Source organism: Pseudoliparis swirei, chromosome 19 (genome assembly GCF_029220125.1).
Source record: "Pseudoliparis swirei isolate HS2019 ecotype Mariana Trench chromosome 19, NWPU_hadal_v1, whole genome shotgun sequence".
NCBI classification, from domain to species: domain Eukaryota; kingdom Metazoa; phylum Chordata; class Actinopteri; order Perciformes; family Liparidae; genus Pseudoliparis; species Pseudoliparis swirei.
Window position 1 is genome coordinate 24,883,831 of NC_079406.1, and position 6,684 is coordinate 24,890,514.

A 6,684-nucleotide genomic window follows, 5' to 3' on the forward strand; every position below is an offset into this window, starting at 1 on the left:
TTACAGACAAACCGGCAGAAACTGAAAGAAAGTGGAACAGATTCCTGGTTGAGTGATGATTGAGTGTTGTACTTAAGAATAAAGTCAATGTATTTGTACTTTAATTGAGTATTTCCATTTCATAGAACGAAATGCTATTCTTTCTACTGCTCTACGTCTGTCTGCAGCGTCAGTTACTTTTCAGATTCACATGTTTTTCTTAGACTTTTGGTGAATTTGCTGATTTTGAATAAATAGCCAAGAGTAAATGAGGGAGTTCAAATTGAACAGTTCAACATCTCCAACAGTGAAATACACATGAATGCTGCAGCAATATTACTTTAGAAACATCATATATAATAGTAAAACACTAACTAAGGGAACATTTCACCGCAAAAAACAAAAGATACGAGCTGATAACACTCACTTAATAGGACTAAACTGTATATTTACAGTGTGGCTTTGTTACGTTTAAGTAAATGACCTTAGATCTTCGTCTAGAAACTGTTGGTATGTTATTATCTACACAAACAAAGCATCACTATAAGATGAAGTGACTGTATGTGTCCTCACCAACAGGTGCGAGTCCTCTCTCTGTGGCTCAGGTAGATGCTCAGATCCTCCGCTGCCTTGTGTGCGACCTTCAAAATAAGTGACGAAGGTTAAACGTTTCTCCAGAGGTGAGTGTCCACGCGGCTCAGAGGGTCGAGATGCTTTCAATGGAGCCGCGTTGCGAGGCAACAGCTCGGGTCTGTGTTTACTTCATGTCAGCTGATTCACGTCCACTGCAACCCGAGGAGCCAATACATCATTTATAGGGTCCTTGTTTCAGTGACAGTGTATTTCAAAATGTCATCATCCTATTATTAGGTTAAATTAATGAGAAAGTTGTTTCCACAAGCGTTAAACTATGAAGGTAGATTTGTGTCTTTATTACGCAAACGGGAAAAAAAGATTTTGAGAGCAAATTTCTCGCTTGTAGAGTGAATTAATTGTTAGTTTTGCTGATGAAACTAGGATATTTTTGGGTGGAAATAAAAAATATTTGCTCTCAAAATAAAACATTTGCTCTCGAAATAATAATAAAAAGCGAAGATTTTGTTTCTTGAGGGAAATTTTGTTTTAGGGGGGAGTGCAAGTTTTTTTTTAGAGCAAATGTTTTTATGTTCAGAGCAAATATTTTTTATTTCCAGCAAAAAATTCTAGTTTCATCAAAAAAACTAAATAATAAGTAATAAAGACACAAATCTACCTTCATATTAAACAGTCGTCCTCTTAAAGGTGCAATGTGGAGGATGTGGTGACGTCTAGTGGAGAGGTTGCAGATTGCAACTCACTGAAACTACTCCTGTGTGCCCAGGATCGGTCCGATAGCTATGATCCAGAGCCAGTGTTGGGTATGTACCTTCTGGGCCACCGTAGAAACGAGGCTTTATGAAGAGGACTTGCTCTTTATACAGATATAAACCGTTCACTTTAAGGTTACGTAAGAATAACGATTATTATTTTCAGTCATTAATACACCAAACAATGCATGCGTATTCATATTACACTCAATGTCAAACAATGGCCCCCCCTAAATGCTTCATAATAAAAGAAATTGCAAACGCTAATTATGGATAAAACCATTGTCTGTACAGAAAAAGTTCCTTTTTCATTGACATTCAACAGGACGTGTTAAACATTTTAAAATACATAACAATAATCTAATATATGAAAACAACAACATAGATGACTTATTTGAGACTCACCAGTGATGGAAGAAATATTTAGATATTTTAAGCACAATTATTAAAACCTCAATATAAAATACTATTTAATTGTAAAACTATTCATGCAGAAAAAAGACCTATGTGAATTTTAATTGATATAATTAGAGAAATGGCTTGTTTATAAAATCCTAGTTTGTAAAGTACCTTTAATTGTGACACAAATGTCAGATTTAAAGTAAAATGTTCCCCTGTAAAATGTTATAAAGTTGAAGTATAAAATTAAAATACACCAAAACAAGTACCTAGAACGTGTGCTTATGAGTAAATGTGTTCCAACACTTAATTATATGAATCTGTGATTGCGGTCGTCATTCTTACTTAACCCTTGTGTTGCCTTCGGGTCATATTGACCCGATTCAATATTTAACCCTCCTGTCGCCTTCGGGTCAATTTGACCCGATTCAATGTTTAATGTCGGTGTTCTTTCGGGAGTCAACAAACAAACATAAAGTACCTCACACTTAAACTTGGAAAACAATATTCATTCTAATACTTTTCTGGAGATTTTAATAGCTGGGGTCATATTGACCTCAAGGGTAAAATATGTTAGTAAATATAAAGGTAACAGGAGGGTTAAACATTGAATCGGGTCATATTGACCCGAAGGCGACAGGAGGGTGAAACATTGAATCGGGTCAAATTGACCCGAAGGCAACACAAGGGTTAATTCAACATGTATTTTTTAATTAAGTAACTTTGACTTTTTGCCCTAAATGTCCTTTATGTTTCATTTCTGAGGAAACCCCGTTTTAAAGCGTGGTGGAACGTGTCTTCATGGAGACGAGCGGGAGACGTCTGATCATGGCGAAGGGATCGGCGGCGCTCAGCTCACATATCGTCACATCTTCTTTAATTAAAGTGAGCGCCTGTGAGAAGACGAGGGTGTGAACACCATCTCTGGGTTATCCAGTTACTCGCCGTTTCATCACGCAGCCGCCCAGACGGACGTGGAGCCAATTCCCCTTGATTGCACAATGAAAGAGCAGCCTACCACAAATTAATCAGTTTAAAGTCTTTGAGATCCACGAAATGTCGGGCCTGATGATCCCGAATTTGGTATTAAATGTTAGAATCATTTGAAGATTCAGTCTCACAAGCTGAAATCTTGATGAAAAAAAGAAATTCCATCTGACATGAAAAAATAAATTTCTTAGAAAAATAAATAATTTGTTTACAATAAAATAACAATTGTTTAAACAATTTTTTTAAATAAACAAATTGTTTCAAATAAAAACAATTTTTGTTTCAATTTTTTATTTTTATTCAACAACAAAAAGAAATAAAATAAAAAAAAGTACATATTATTTACGATCTGTAATTTAAAACTGTCTATTTTTTTAACGTTCCGTGGACATTTTCATTTCCCTTTTGTATTTTGTAAACTTCCCGGCCGAAGCCGTTGCCGTGGCAACAGAGTGGCAATGAAAAGGTCGGCAGTGGTTTTGTGTTTGCTGCGGCCTTGTAAACAGCGGCTTGCGTGAGGGAACAAAATGAAATCAGAGCACATGGAAATACCACGGTACCTCTATGAGGAGACTTTGTAGAGAGACTCAAGTTTGAACCTGAAAATGAAATTATTTTTTTTTACATAAAAAGACAAATCAGTGAGGCAGCAAAACTGCTGACTTTCCCTCCTGCTATATCGTCCCCGTTGCCAGCTTCCCAAAAACTAAATCCCTGTGGGCGGAGATCCAAGGCACATCCAGATAAACAGAGCTGTGGACGGCTCCATCCGTCTGGTGCCGACCGCCGGACAATAAGCCCAGTCATCAATCAACGGGCCTCCCCATCCCCCACTGATGGACTCGGTCTAGTTATCTCCCTCTGCGCTGTGTTATCACATGCAAATATCCCCAATTTCAACAAACATCACCTGGCCTCATGGCCCCTTTGAGGGCGTCCACAAAAAAAGTAATAACTACGCCATTAAGAACAAGTGTATAGCTTCAGACTGAGAGTCAGAGTGGAGTTATTCTGCCTTCTATTTCCCCATGAGGACATTTTGAATACAAGATGTGCTGGTGCACAGAATTACTTCAAAACATCAGAGACAACAGAGTTAGTCGGCAATATTAGCTGCAAGAGCAGGAAGGACCTGGAGTTGGTAGGCCGGTTAGATAGCCTGCAGCCTGTTTGTGGTTTTACACTACATTTCAGGTCGGAACAAATACACAGTATGCCATATGTTTGGAGATGGATTAGCACATTTTGTCAGTAAAAAAAAAAAAAGTGTCATTAGTTTTCTCTGAGAGTTACGAAAAGATCGATATCTCATCGAACTCTCTGACCCAATTTTTCCAAACTGTAATGATCTGATTCCTTGTTGCATTTTCTCCCGACAAAATGTGCAATTAATCAATTTCCCAGACGCCAACGTATTCATAATGAATTCAGCATTCCGAACACCTCGATGTGTGAGCTGTATCCACAGACATATCGGCCTTCATTAGAGGAATATTGAGATGCCGCAAATGCTCGAGCAGCGCCGGAGGGAAACCATTTCAGCTCACGACAGAGGAGGAAAATATGCAGTCGTGGGATCCGTCCGCACGATGTCAGACCTCATGAATCTGCAGGTCTTTTGCTGAGAGAAACGGCAGAGGAGAAGACCGTCGGGAATGTGAAGAGTTTTCAGAGCGGCCATTAAAAGTCGGAGGGGAAATGTTTGCAGGAATAGTTTCACATGTTGGTATGCCTCGATCTCGAGCGCACACATCTAGCTCATAATACATGTTTACACTTGGATTGTTGTGCATAATAAACAAAGGAGATAACATGTTTATTGATGAGCTTTTATATGTGCTGGTAGTTGGCTTTTGTTAGCTTCAGACTGAGCCAGGCGAGCTGTTTCCAGTCTTTATGCTAAGCTAAGTTAGCTCTTTCCCCCTGAGTCGTCTTTATGCTAATCTAAGATAGCTGTTTCCCCCTGTATAAAGTATTTATGCTAAGCTAGCTGTTTCCCCCTGTATAAAGTCTTTATGCTAAAATAGCTGTTTCCCCCTCTTTCCAGTCTTTATGCTAATCTAAGCTAGCTGTTTCCCCCTGTTTCCAGACTGTATGCTTCGGTAAATTAGCTGTTTCCCGCTGTTTTCAGTCTTTATGCTAAACTAAGCTAGCTGTTTCCAGTCGTTATGCTAAGCTAAGTTAGCTCTTTTCCCCTGAGTCGTCTTTATGCTAATCTAAGATAGCTGTTTCCCCTGTATAAAGTATTTATGCTAAGCTAGCTGTTTCCCCCTGTTTCCAGTCTTTATGCTAAGCTAAAATAGCTCTTTCCACCTGAGTCATCTTTATGCTAATCTAAGCTAGCTGTTTCCCCCTGTTTCCAGACTGTATGCTTCGGTAAGTTAGCTGTTTTCCGCTGTTTTCAGTCTTTATGCTAAACTAAGCTAGCTGTTTCCCACTGTTTCCAGTCTTTATGCTAAGCTTAGCTAGCTCGTTCCCCCAGTTTCCAGTCTTTATTCTGAGATAAGATAGCAGCTTCCCCCCATTTCCAGTCTTTATGCTAAACTAAGCTAGCTAGTTCCCTCTGTTTCCAGTCTTTATGCTAAGCTAAGCTAGCTACTTCCCTCTGTTTCCAGTCTTTATGCGAAGCTAAGCTCTGCAGCTTCTATTTCTGAAACTATTATTTTAAAGAGAAGCCATGAAAACATCCAAAGAAATTAAATACTTTCAAATTGATTGATAGGCTTCATCACACAAAAGGATGTTTTTTTTAAACTGTTCCATGCAAATAATTTCATTGCTTTGATTTAAACTAATATATATATAAAGAAACTGTTTACACCCTTTCCCAGAATGTTAAGGAGAGGGATCCTCCTCTGTTGTTCTCCTGAAGGTTTCTTCCCTTTTTTTCCCCCTGAAGGGTTATTTGGGAGTTTTTCCTGGTCCGATGTGAGGTTTTGGGGCAGGGATGTCTATGTGGACAGATTGTAAAGCACTCCGAGACAAATTTGTAATTTGTGAAATTGGGCTATACAAATAAACTGAATTGAATTGAATTGAATTAAGGATGCTGAGGCATCACACCCAGCAGCACCCCGTCTGGACCGCATTTGTGTTATCGTGCTGCTCTTTCAATAAATCAGCTGTCGATGCGTGATGAACGCGCTTCCCTCGGGGATATCGATTCCTCTGTCTATTCGGTGAAAGACACCTCTGAGTAATGATGAAAGACAAATACAAGCACAGAGGGGAAAGCACCAACTTTCCCTATACCTGTGTATAATAACCTGAGAAATTATCCTCGGGCTGTTATTATCCTTTAGTTTAGCCGAAAGGGTCTCATTTACTTTGGACCCCAACATGGACACATGGGGGGGAGTTGACCAAGAGGCACACAGCCTCCTTTGATATTCCTCATCTCTGGCGTATACCCTCATTAATCCCTCTTGACAAATTTCCCCTTGGGGATTAATAAAGTATATATCTATCTTTCTAAATTGCCCTCCTGAATGCATCGCTTTCATCGCATGAATCAAGATGCAGATTGAATCTTTGCTCGTGATTTTTACCCAGAAATTTAAATGTTTGACCTCGGTTGAAAGATAAAAAATAGAAAACAGTGGATTTAAAACAGTATGCTATTGTTAGGACTCACTATTTAGTGCAGAGATATTATAAAGTGAGGACAATAAAGATAACGCTATGACAAGAACATAGAAATACGAACATGAACATGTTTTATTATGAGAGTCCAAAACAAGTCGTTTTTTGTTGTTCTTACATTAATCTGCAAAGCGCTCCGAGCCTCAATCCCAGCATTGTTTTGTTCTTTGCCACAACTGTCCCCATTTTTTTTTTTTTTGGTGTGTGTGTTCACAACACGTGGCGCAACCTCTGCTCGAAGCAGGGCTGCCCGGACGAGCGGACGGGCTGCAGCGAGGATTTGGTCACGGAGTTACTCAGCTGCTTGAGGAGCATCCAGAGGAGGAGC